The 13,079-nt window shown below is 37.8% G+C and overlaps 1 protein-coding gene across 1 annotated transcript in view; it reads left to right on the top strand.

Moving 5' to 3' along the window:
* The window catches only part of GRIN3A (glutamate ionotropic receptor NMDA type subunit 3A), a 214,829-nt gene that overhangs the window by 173,207 nt on the left and 28,543 nt on the right, over positions 1-13,079 (top strand). The gene's annotated exons all lie outside the window — the stretch shown is intronic.

Below are 13,079 nucleotides of genomic sequence, written 5' to 3'. Positions count from 1 at the left end.
ATATAGTTACTCCAAGAAGGCAGTTTTTCCATCTTTGGGGTGATGACTTAAGCTTCTTCTTCAAGCCTTGGTTTAATTCCTATATAGCTGGGTTGCTATATAATTCTTTAACATGGAGCATAGGCCTCGTGTCACTGAGTGCTAAAGGAAACAAATACACACTAACAAAATATAGAATGTGACAGTAAGACAATTGAAAGGCCTTAATTATGGATTAGAGAACAGAAGTAAATTTTGAAGCAGCCTAAAAGTATATTAAACTTTTTGGTATTTGAGGCTTTCTTACTATCAAAGTAACTGCCCAGTAGGATACTTTGTCCCACCCCATACCTGATGTGATTTTCAATTTGACCCTCATCTCATCTCTGAACTTTTGAAGCAGCCTAAAAGTATATTAAACTTTTTGGTATTTGAGGCTTTCTTACTATCAAAGTAACTGCCCAGTAGGATACTTTGTCCCACCCCATACCTGATGTGATTTTCAATTTGACCCTCATCTCATCTCTGAACTGAAGAGACCCAAAGTCGGTCTCTTGTTAATTTCTGAATCATGGCCCTTCTCAATGCTGAACTTTAATCCAATAAGTAAATGGGGTCACAGTTCAAGGATGGAGTGAAGATTCCTTCTTACATTCATTAGTAATTTTTTAAAGGCTGAAATTTGAACTGCTTACTGTTAGGAGCCCTCTAAAGATAGCTAGAAATGTAAAAATGACCAAAGTTTCATAACCACGTCCAATGGAAAGTGTCACAATATCATGAGTACAAATTGTTTGACCTCTCTGTGATTCCTCCTCCTATAAAAAATTGTGATAACACAATTGCATATTTTTGACTTGGTATATGGAAAAGAGATATTATACCTAGATGTTCTTTACACATAGGAGATAGAAAGGATTAATAATCATCATCTGAGTGACCAAATGAGTGACCTTCAGCTGATTATTGTGTGAATGAAGAATAAGCAATGTTAGAGAACATGGTAATTTTCAGCAAGTTTATGGACAGGTTTCCAAACTCATTTGTCCTATTTCCCCCTATAAAAAGAAAAATCACATGACCTGAAAGTTAATATGGTATGGTAATTGCCTTGCATGCACTTGACCCAGATTTGATCTATAACGACCAAAGAGTTTTCTGAACACTTCCAGGATTAATTCCTAAATACAGAACCAGGAGTTATACCTTTGTATAGCTGGTTATGCCCCCCACACACACCATAAAATGAACAAGCACTCAAGCATGGAATTATGTCTTGTTTAGACAAAAACAAAAATAGAAATTCTTTCCCAGGTGCCATGAGATTTCTTTTACATAGCTCACTGGATTGTTGGAGCCCTCCCGTCAGGGAGGCAGTTATAACCACACTAAGAAATCCATGATGCTTTCTTATATAATTAGCTAAAGGTTCTAGAGTCTGAGAAATATATAGACAATGAACTGGCTTACCACTAACTCTGGAATCTGTTAACTTAACCATATCCCAGACTGTGAAAATGTACATCTAGTATGAAAAACAGTTGAGGCATGTTTGAGGAAATGGGCTCATGGATGATCCCTTATTTCTCCTAGACATTGTGGGGAAGGCATGGGAAAGGGCTTGACAATTATACCGTGGTAGTCAAAGAGATCACACAAGTTAAATTCAATGTCGGTCAATTTTTCTGTGCAGTTTATCTAAGAATCCAAAGGGAATGGTACAGGACAGGAGAGGGTGAGTTTTAGTGCAGTCTTTTTTCTGCTCTTGACAAGTAGGTCACATCTCTACAGCCTTCTGCCCCTTTCTCATCTTTACCCCTTCCTTTTTCAATTTAAAATGTCACTGTCTGCTATTCAACTTGATGAAAGTTATGGTGAGTCAAGGAGAGTTAATGACTGTAGATTACTTTAAATTGAAAACCCTTATATGTCGAGAGACACCTTGACAGCTGAGTGCTTCCTTGGAATAACCTAAGTAATTATGTTTAATATTTAAGCCAAGCATAAGGTCAAATGGAATGTATCCAGATAGCACTTTTCTGGAAACCCAAAGAAACACAAAGTTTTACGTGCGTTTTTTTCTATGAAGTGGAATAGAATGACACTTAAAGGAAACCTAAGAAATGCTTCTCCTCCTTCCTTTACTGAAACATTCATCCATCAGCCAAGTCAGAGATGAATACAGAGTTCACAGGCAAAGGAGAGATGGGATTTTTAAATAACTCTATATATACCATGCTTCTTGCACAAGAAAAGCAGTAGAAGATAGCAAGTAGACATCAAGCGACACTGTAAGCCATGACACTCACAAGGTCAAGCTGATATCAAAGGATTCCCGGAGAAAGCTAATTCCCTCCATATTTGGTGAAATAACTCGCCAGAGCTATGAGCTAAGAAATGAAATGATAGTTATTATGTTGATCAATATATCATAATTATTATGTAATTTATTATATTATGATATGTAACTTATAATGAACTTATTTATTGCTTATTAATTATTTTATTAATTTTAGTATTATTTATTATAAGCAATGCACTTTGGCTTTACTCTACAAAAACAGTATAGCAGCCTATCGTGTTTGATGCCAGTCTCTGCTGAGGACCAGCCCTGGTGGACATGGTCAAAGTAGAGGTGCCATGGAGGATTAAGAAAAAATATAGGGGCCGGAAAGATAGCATGGAGGTAAGGCATTTGCCTTTCATGCAGAAGGTCATCAGTTCGAATCCCGGCATCCCATATGGTCCCACGAGCCTGCCAGGAGTAACCCCTGAGCGTTGCCGGGTGTGACCCAAAAACCAATATATATAATATATATATAGAAATAAGAAGAAAAGAGTGGGATAAGGGGGGACTAACAGCCTCATGGAGTAAGAACTCTAATTATCCTTTATATTTTGTATTTGTTGACACAAGAATCATATGAGGGAAAACAATATTCTTTGATTGTGTGCAGATCCTTTTTAAAAACTAAATAAATTTTTGACTTATTTCATAGGGATAAACAATTTATTCATCAGAAGGTCTTAGTGAATCCAGACAAATATTTTGCTGAAGGCTTGTCTAAAGGGATTATCTCTTGGCTGGTAACAAGGAGACCAACAGAGATCACAAGACCAATGGCTTTCCGCATCAGTGCCAGCTTTCTGGATTTTGGGGTCCTGTTTTCTGAGCATTTTCCTTCATTTTGTCTATATTAACCCTTAGACTCCAATATTCACCATGTCTTTTAAGTTGTTCTCTTCCCAGGAGATTCTAAAATGATGAGAACCCCCTGCATTTAGGCATAAATTGACCAACAATTAAATTATAAACCCTAAATGTTCCCTGTGTTCTTCCAATCCAGATTCTATAAAAGAACATAGATATCTTTTCTTGTTTCTGTATGGAGAGACTAATTGGAACTACTGAGTGAAATTCAGCTCCAGGACAGATTTCCTGAGGTCACACTCCTATGTCCCTTCCTGTGTGTCTCTGCCTACCACTTCCACTCTCTCTACTACTTCCGTCTTGGGCACCTCCAGAGATTATTGTTAAGTAGTGAGACACATTTAATGAGCTAAGTTTGTGGAGAACACTACACTTAACAATGTTCCCTCTTCCTTCTCTGAATCAGAGATGTGAGCATAGGAAAAAATGGATAATAAACATATAAAAAAAAAAACTTACAATTAGTGCATTCTCCATTTCAGACTCATCTCCAAAAATGCAAAATATCTGACACCAAGTGTCTTATAATTCCACATGAACTACAATGAAGTGATTTTTGTTTACATATTTTAACTAAAAACTTTTTCAGAGAATATGAGAAATAATTATTCTGGAATTTTGTGATGTGCTGAATTATTTAACCACCTTTAATGGTCTGCTATTACTCCTTTCCTTCAATTCCTTTCCTTCAACTCAGCTTCTAGGTTTAAGTGGGAAAGCAAGATATTGGTACCCATCATTAGGAAGTGTTTAGAAAAGATTTTTAAAGAAATGGCAACTATTTTCTTTAAGTGTGGTCAATGGTATTTCAAAGTCAATTTGCTGAGGAGGCCAGCTAGGGATGTACTATTCTCTAGTCCCTCCTCACCATGTCTTCTCAAGTCCCTCCTCGCCATGCTAGTCAGAACTGGCTCTCTGTTTACTATGAATGACAAAAGTTTGTACCCTGCTGTATGGAAAGTTAATTCCCTCACTCTTGTTAACAGCTCTTGGGGCCAGTTCCAGAAATGTTAATGAGCTACTCCAAGTGGCTTGCTTTTGGTGTTGATAGGGGTGTGGAGATTTGGGGGAAGATCTTGAGATGCTAGGGCTCAAATGAGGCGTGCCACATGTAAAGTATGTGTTCATCGCCGAATCATCTCAACTCCATCTTCCTTACATATCCCAAACCACATACTAGTTCTGGTTTTCTCCTGGTTAAATTCAATGAACTCCTGGTTATTTATGAAACATTCACAAAACAACTAAAACCTATAAAAAATATTCAAATTGATTAGGACTGTTGTGAGCAACAGTTTTCCTTCACTACTTTTTTAGATTTCCACACTGAAATTTGTGGGAAATCGCAAGAAACAAGCCTCCGCCCTAATTGTTCCAAGTGCTAAATAGTTGCCTCCGGGCACTGAAAATTTCTGCTTGAATGAAATGTGTGTCTACGTATGCATAGTGCCATCTAGTGGTATTGATGGGGAGTATCACAAAAAAAAATCAGAAAAGCCAACTAGCTTTCACTGAGCCAGAGAATTTCTTTTTATTTTTTGTTTGTTTGTTTGTTTGTTTTTGGGGTCACAGACGGGGCGTTCAGGGGTTACTCCTGGCTTTGCGCGCAGAAATCGCTCCTGGCAGGCTCGGGGGACCATATGGGATGCCAGGAATCGAACCGGAGTCTTTCCGGGGTTGGCCGCTTGCAAGGCAAACGCCCTACCACTGTGCTATCACTCTGGCCCCCAGGAGAATTTTATTCTTTTTTATTATTATTATTATTTAAACACCATAATTACAAACATGTTTGTAGTTAGGTTTCAGTTATAAAAAAAAAAAAAAGGACAATCCCCCTTCATCAGTGCAATCTTCCCACCACCAAAGCCCCCAATCTCACTCCTGCCTGTATTCAAGACAGGCATACCACTTCTCTCACTCACTACCACTGTCATGATAGTTGTTAATGTAGTTATTTCTCTAACTCTAATTACACTGTTGTTGTAAGCTCTATATTATGTGGCTGTTCCTTCCAGCCCACATCTATTGTCTCTGGGTGTTATTACAATGTCTTTTATTTTTCTTAAAATCCCGTAGATGAGTGAGATCATTTTGTGTCTATCTCCCTCTGATATATTTTACTCAACATAAGAGTTTCCATGTCCATCCATGTATAGGAAAATTTCATGGCTTCATTTTTTCTGATGGCTGCATAATATTCTTATTCTTTTAAAAAAAATCTTCATTTAAGCACCATGATTACAAACATGTTTGTAGTTGGGTTTCTGTCATAAAAATAACACCCCCCCCCCTTCACCAGAGTAATTCTATTCTTATAGAAATTGTACCAACATTTCCTAAATGGTGTCCAAGTTGTCCAAAGATACTTCCTCTCTAGCCATGAAATTATTTTGTAGCTTCCACACAGGATGCAGAAGAAAACTTTGTGGGGAAAACCCTAGATCCCTTACTGGGTACCCCCTCATTACACTTTGATAGGGTGGCTGATATGCTGAGAAAGTCTAGGTATTCACATTTAGAGCCTCCTCTTAGGGGGCTTCCTACAGCCTTCAACCCAGCAAGTTGTCATCTATGATGTTATGGTCAATTTGTAAAGATATGTTGAAGTCCTGTGGCCTTAACTCATAGCCCTCAGGAAACAACCTGGTTTGGAAATCTCACTATCCAAGTGACTAGTTAAAATCAGATGCAGGGCCAGGATAATTCCTTCAACTAACATGAATGGTTCTCGTATAAGACCACTACCATAGGTATGAATGAGCACAGGAGAGCAACATATGACTATGAAGGTCAAAGTCATGTGCATATGCTGTTAGCCAAGGAACGACAAAAATTGCCAACAAGCCCCATGGAAGCCCAACAAGCCCATGGAAGCTAGTTACAAATAAGCATGGAGAGATTCCTCTTTAGACTTTAGAAGAAATAGGACACCGCTGGAATCTTGATTTTAGGTTTCTAAGTCTCCAGAACCAGGAGACAATCCATTTGTTTAAGCCATCCATTTGTGATGTGTTTCATTGGGGTAGTCCTCAAAGAGAACAGAGAATTACCTATCATCTTTACTGCTTTTCAGATGTTCACAGACTGCACAGACATCATTGGTTGCTAGCTGCTCTCCCAGCTACTGGTCTCCACCCCACTCAGGTCACCCAGGTCTTTCCAGGGCCAGAGACATAGCACAGTGGTAGGGCATTTGCCTTGCACGCAGCCGACCTAGGATGGACAGTGGTTCGAATCCCGGCAATTCATATGGTTACCCAGGCCTGCCAGGAGCGATTTCTGAGCGCAGATCCAGGAGTAACTCTTTTTTTGGGGGGGAGGGGGTCACATCTGGCAGCACTCAGGGACTACTTCTGGCTCTACACTCAGAAATCACTCCTGGCAGGCTCAAGGGACCACATGGGATGCCAGGGATTCAAACCAACCGCCTTCTGAATGAAAGGCAAATGCCTTACCTCCATGCTATCTCTCTGGCCCCAAGAGTAACTCTTGAGCAGTGCTGGGTGTGACCCCAAAACCACACACACACAAAAAAAATGACAGAATAACTGTTGCTTTCCAGGAGTAAAATCTAAATAGAGCTAGGTCAGACCAAAGTTTCATCTGATTATAATCCTTCTTCAAGTTCCCCTTCTTGATATGCTCCTCCTGCTCCAGTGCCTTTTGCACATGAAGTTCTTTCTTCCTGAAACATGTATCCCTGTCCACAAAGTCCAGTTAACTTCTTTTCCTTAAAATTTTAATTTAGTCCTGGAGCCCAGAGTCGGTCTTATTCCCGAGAACTTCAGGGATTAGGTTTCTTTGTATTTAGGACAAGGCTTCTTTTTTCCATTTTACCCATATTTTGCTGGGCCTATGCAAACAACAACAATTGCCACTCTCACACCGTTATTGCTATATTTTTTAACTCATTCCTTTCTAAGAAAAAATAAAGAAGAGTTTACTAAACTTTCTGCTGGTGCTTCAATTAATTCATTGTGAGTCAATAGCTTTCAAAAATACTCTTTCCTTTCTCTTCCATCTCTTTTGTTTTTCTTTCAATTTTCTATTTTTTAAAAAACATGTTGCTTTTGGTCTTCCTAAAAAATGTATTTTTATCAGCTATGTCAACTATGTAATCCTTTTTTTTTAAATAAATTAATTTAAAAAATTTTAATTTAGTCATTTCTTAAGTTATAGAAATTTTACTTGTATTCCTAAAAACGTCCCTGGCATCACAAATCCCAATTGTGTTACAAAAATCTCAATTTTGTGACACAAAATCTCAACTATAAGATCCCAGGTGTTCTTTACATAATCTCTTAAAAAAAAGAGAGAGAAACGGATTGGAAAGTATCTGCTTTAGGTCATTATTGTATCCCTCATATAAGCCTCATATCTCTATAAGTATCTATAGGGCAAGAATTGAGTGTATCTGCCTGAGTATATAAGTAGAGTGCATTACAGTATTCCAGGCATGCCTACAAGTAGTTAATAATCATTACATTTACTGTATTTGTACCTATGTTGCTAGGTGTTGAGCCTAATTTTTTGTTTTCTATTTCATTTAGTCTGAGAAGGATGCTCTGAGTTAGCAATCACAATCTTTGTTTTATGGGTGAGCAAACATTGACTCGGATACATAATTATACCCATAACAAAACTTTGACTGAAAATCATATTATACAGAACACCCCTTAGACACCATCTCAGAATTACAAAAGAAAATCAAGCATAATAAATCTTGTTCTTTTTTTTTTTTTTGAATAAACAGGATAAACATAGAGGATTGACCAGGAGGTGCTACATCCTTAAGTCATACTTCTTACTATAGATATCTTGATAACAAAAACTGTATATTTGTCAAGGGATTGTGTCTTATTCTTCTCAGAAAGCATCATTACCTGAGAAGATTTAGCACTAGTAGATACTCCATATGTATTTGTTTTAAATGGATTTAAATAAGATTGGTCACATCCAAGATAGATAAAACAAAGCAAGCTACAGTCAAATATTTGCGGTGGAGAAAGAAAATAAAGGAGTAGGTAGGGGAAAAGGGATGGAAATGGTATCAAATATATCAAATCTTGGGGTTGTAGAAATAATCCAATAGGTTAGGCACTTGCCTTGCATGTGACCAACCTGGGTTCAATGCTCAACATCCCATATGGTCCCCAAGCATTGCAGAAGTAATTCCTGAGAGCATAGTCAGTAATCCCTGAGCATTATCTTGTTAAATTCTGTCAGTACTGTGTATATCTTAGATATTAGCTCCTTGTCTGATGGATATTCGGTGAATAATTTCTCCCATTCTGTGGGTGAATTTTGTATCGTAGGCACTATTTCCTCTGAGGATGTATCAGCTTGATATAGTCCCATCTGTTTATCTTTGTTTTCACTTTCTACTTGTTTGGAGCATGCTGCTTCCTCCTTGAAGATGCCTATAGTCTCAATGTCATGAAGTATTTTACCTACATGTTGTTCAATGTACCTTATAGTTTGGGTCTGATATCAAGGTCTTTAATCCAATTGTAGTTGGCCTTTGTGTATGATGTTAGATGGAGGCCTGAGTTCACTTTTTTGCAAGTGGTTGACCAGTCCCAACACCAATTGTTGAAGAGGTTTTCCTTGCTCCATTTTGCATTTCTCACCCCTTTATCAATGATTGATTGCATGTCAGGGAGCATGTTATTTTTAAATATATTTTTAATTCTAGAAGTCACAAAATTTGAACTTATAATAATATGACTCTGCTATATCATTCCTGTCTTGCAAGTAAAAATGTTGATGCTCAAGAAATTTTAACCCAGGACTCTGTGGTTAAAATATATGTGTCTATATAATGGCTAACCTTGATACACATAGATGTTAAATGTTTGACTGTATAAAGAAAAGTAAGGGAATATGGCTAATGATTCTGGAAAAACTCGAAGTTCCTAGAGTAACCAGTGATATCACTTTAAAGCCCTTTTCTGAACTAATTTAGAAAGATGTTTTTATAAGTCACATATCTCATGACTTTTGTCATTTCTGTGAGTTTTATTTTCTAATATAGTTCACTTTGGAAGTGATCATCTCATAGTAGTTTTTAATCTCAAAACTCTTGAATAAGAACAGAAGACTTTCAAAACAGAAATATTGCCAAGCTTCTGATTTCTTCTAGTACAGTCAACCATTTTTAGTTACTTGCTGCTGTGAATCTCCCACTGTCCAGATGTGTCCACTTTGACAAAGAGAAAAGGCAACAAACTGTGTTTTGCATGGAAATGACTAAAATTAGTGACTGGAGATCACAGAAGCTGTGCCATTAGTTCCTATAACAACGTGGAACTACAGAATTTATGAAATGCAGAACCATGGGGATCTCAGCTTCACATTAGCTAAAACTGTCACTCCTTCACAACATACGATGCTCTACAAGACAAGAAGGAAAGTAACTCTGGTTGGATGCTCTACTCTTTATGTCAAGTGATATCCTGTTTCTGGTATTGTCTGACATTCATTAGCTAACTCTTGTGACATGACACTCTTCCTTCGCTTACATTTCCATATACAACCCCTCTTCATTTGGTCATAACAACATGCAATAGAGTAGATGTTGTACTTTTTTTTTTTTCTTTTTTTTTTTTTTTTTGGTTTTTGGGCCACACCCGTTTGACACTCAGGGGTTACTCCTGGCTATGTGCTCAGAAATCGCCCCTGGCTTGGGGGGACCATATGGGACGCTGGGGGATCGAACCGCGGTCCGTTCCTTGGCTAGCGCTTGTAAGGCAGACACCTTACCTCTAGCGCCACCTTCCCGGCCCCCAGATGTTGTACTTTTTATCTCATGAGTATACTGAGGTGCAGACACTAAGGATTCACAATAACTAGGGACAGGTCAAGAACTAGAATTTCTTTTACTAAATCCTTATACTCTCCCCCACAACATTCACCACTTTTCAATAAATACACTTAGAGGACCTCATTTACTAGTGTCCACACTAGCAAAAAGAACTCCCTTTCTAAAAAAAAAAGCTATCATCAACTTAGAGGAAGTCAGTCATCAAGGAATGAGGCCAGGGAAAGGGGAAGAGAGTAGGAGGGAAACTGGGGACATTGATGTTGGGAAATGTGTACTGGTGAAAGGTGGTGTACATTGTATGAATGAAAATAAGTAATGAACAATTTTATTACTGTGATGCTTAAATAAAGAACAAAGAAGAAAGATGTTGGTAAAAAAAAATAAAAGAAAGAAAAAATGTTGGTAAAGTCTTAGAGTAGTGAGGAACATGTTTAATTTTAGTACCTAGGCTGCCAGGAATCTTAGAAAACTTTCTCTTCCCAGCAAGGTAAATAACAATGGTAAGTAGTAAAAAGTGGTAATAAATTAGTAATAAAACTATTCATGACAATGACATTTATCATATTGGCTAATGTCAACTTTAATCCTCATATGACAGAAAATATTGATTATTTGTTTCATTTTGCAAATAGAAAAACTGTTATCTAGCACCTTGGCCAAGGACTATTTAAATTTGAATTTTGTATTTTCTTGCTCTAAATTAATTCTACCCTACCATGCCTCTTTCAGATCTAGTTAATTCAGTCAGTTGGGGTGACAAGTTTAGTCATTAAATTTTTAACCTTCAACCCATACTCTTTCTCTTCAGTTATCTAGAGATCATGATTAGGAATCCTGTGACTTTGTAGTGCCTGCTCCTCATGTTACCCAAAAACTTAGTGGCGGGGCTAAAGAAAAGAGAATATGTCATCATTATCATTTTTTCCCCTCTGTAGTGACTTCGCATGTGCATGGGATCATTCTTTTGCTGAGTCACATATAGCCAGTTTTTTTTTTTTAATATTTTATTAAAACCTTACAAAGTAGGGGTTGGAGAGATAGCATGAAGGTAAGGCATTTGCCTCACATGCAGAAGGTCAGTGGTTCGAATCCCGGTATCCCATATGGTCCCTCGAGCCTTCCAGGGGCGATTTCTGAGCGTTAGGGCCAGGAGTAACTCCTGAGCGCTGCCGGGTGTGACCCAAAAACCAAAAAAAAAAAAAAAACTTACAAAGTTCTTTAAAATTGGTTTTCAGACATACAAAATTTCAGGGATAATCCCACCAGCAGTGTCAACCTACCTCCACTTCAGCCTGCCAGCATAATAGGCCCATTTTAAGTTTTGATTGTTAAAGTTTGGGTGTCATGATTTTATTGTTATTGATTCTGGCTTGGATATTTGTTATGTCCTTTCTTAACACCACCAATTCACCTGAGACTACTTGACCCCTGGCCTCATTATCTCATTTGTGTTTCTCCTCCTTCACTCAGTTTCTTTTCTTCTCTTTGTTATACTCTGGGGTCAAGAGTGTTCAAGACAACTCCCATTTAAACCATTGCATTTTTTCATGCAGTTATTCTAAATACCACATATTAGTGATATCATTCTGCACTTACTCTTCTTCTGGCTTCACTTAATATCTTTCAATTCTATCTACGTTGCATCAAATTGTATGACTGCATTATTTCTTATAGCTATGTAGTAAGTATACCACTGTATTTATGAACAACATCTTCATGATCCACTTGCTTGTTGCTGGACATCTAAATTGGTTCCAACTCTTATCTATTATACTGAGTGCTGCTATGAATAGTGATGTATATACATCCTTTAGGATCTGTGTTTTTCTGTCCTGGGGATTTGCACCCAAAAGTGGTATTTCTGAGTCATATGGGAGATCTATTATTAGTTTACTGAAAACCCTCTATACTGTTTTCCATAGGGATTGGACCAGGCAAGCATTCCTATCAGCAGTGGATGAGAGTTGCTTTTTCACCACATCCCCACCAACACAAATTGTTCCCAGTATTTTCATATGTGTCATCCTCACTGGTGTATGATATCTCATTGTTGTCTTGATTTGGATTTTCCTAATTGATGGTGAGCATTTTTTTTTTCATATAATCCCAGCATTTCTTAAATGAGGGTGTATTTGCCCCTTTCATTTTGATTCAGTGACCTAGAATTCTCCTGGGTACCTTTGAAATAGATTGCTCTCTCTGACCAAATTAATTTCTTCAATATTTGCAGTAACTTATCTGTCCCTAAGAGAAGAAATATGAGAGCAATTTTCACCAGAAAGGACAAATCCAACTAAGGTAAAGGGAGATTAGAGTTAGACAGCAAAAAGGCCACTATCACTGAGCACAGGCAGCTCTGCAGGGCACCTCCAGGTTCAGTCCAACAGAGAGAGTGACCTAGCATGAAATGACAGATTCCAGGTTAATAGGGTGACAGAACTTTTACTCCTGCAACTTGAATCTTCTTGAGAAATACCCCTCAATAAAGTATTTATTTTTCAGAAGGTATTTGCGTGTAAAAGACTGTTAGAGAGTCAGAGAAATAGCACAGTGGTAAGGCATTTGCCTTGCGTGAGGAAAGACGGTGGTTCGAATTCCGGCATTCCATATGGTCCCCTGTGCCTGCCAGGGGCGATTTCTGAGTGTAGAGCCGGGATTAACTCCTGAGTGCTGCTGGGTGTGACCAAAAACCAAAAAAAAAAAAAAAAAAAAAAAAAAAGGACTGTCAGAAATGCTGAGGCACTGGGCAGATAGATTCTTTTGTGTGTGGTGGCAGATTTTTATTAAAAGCCTGGAATCCAACCCCCATGTCCTTATTAGATAGAACAGTGATCAGTAGTGAAAGTATCAGTCCAATCCTCATTTCCTATTCCATGGAATTTAGGAAAATATTTCTATATGTTATATATTGTGTCTTAACATTTGTAACATAAATACATTGCATGATTACATATAGTGCATACCACGTGCAATCTATTGTAGATTATATAATCAAACATAGCATGTATGTATGTTATCCCTTTTTGTCTGAACTCTGACCTGAACAATAGGAATAAGTAGTAGTCA

The sequence above is a fragment of the Suncus etruscus genome, chromosome 1 (assembly GCF_024139225.1).
Source record: "Suncus etruscus isolate mSunEtr1 chromosome 1, mSunEtr1.pri.cur, whole genome shotgun sequence".
Taxonomy (NCBI): Eukaryota; Metazoa; Chordata; class Mammalia; order Eulipotyphla; family Soricidae; genus Suncus; species Suncus etruscus.
Note: the sequence above shows the minus strand (reverse complement) of the source record. Positions and strands in the feature narration are given on the sequence as shown.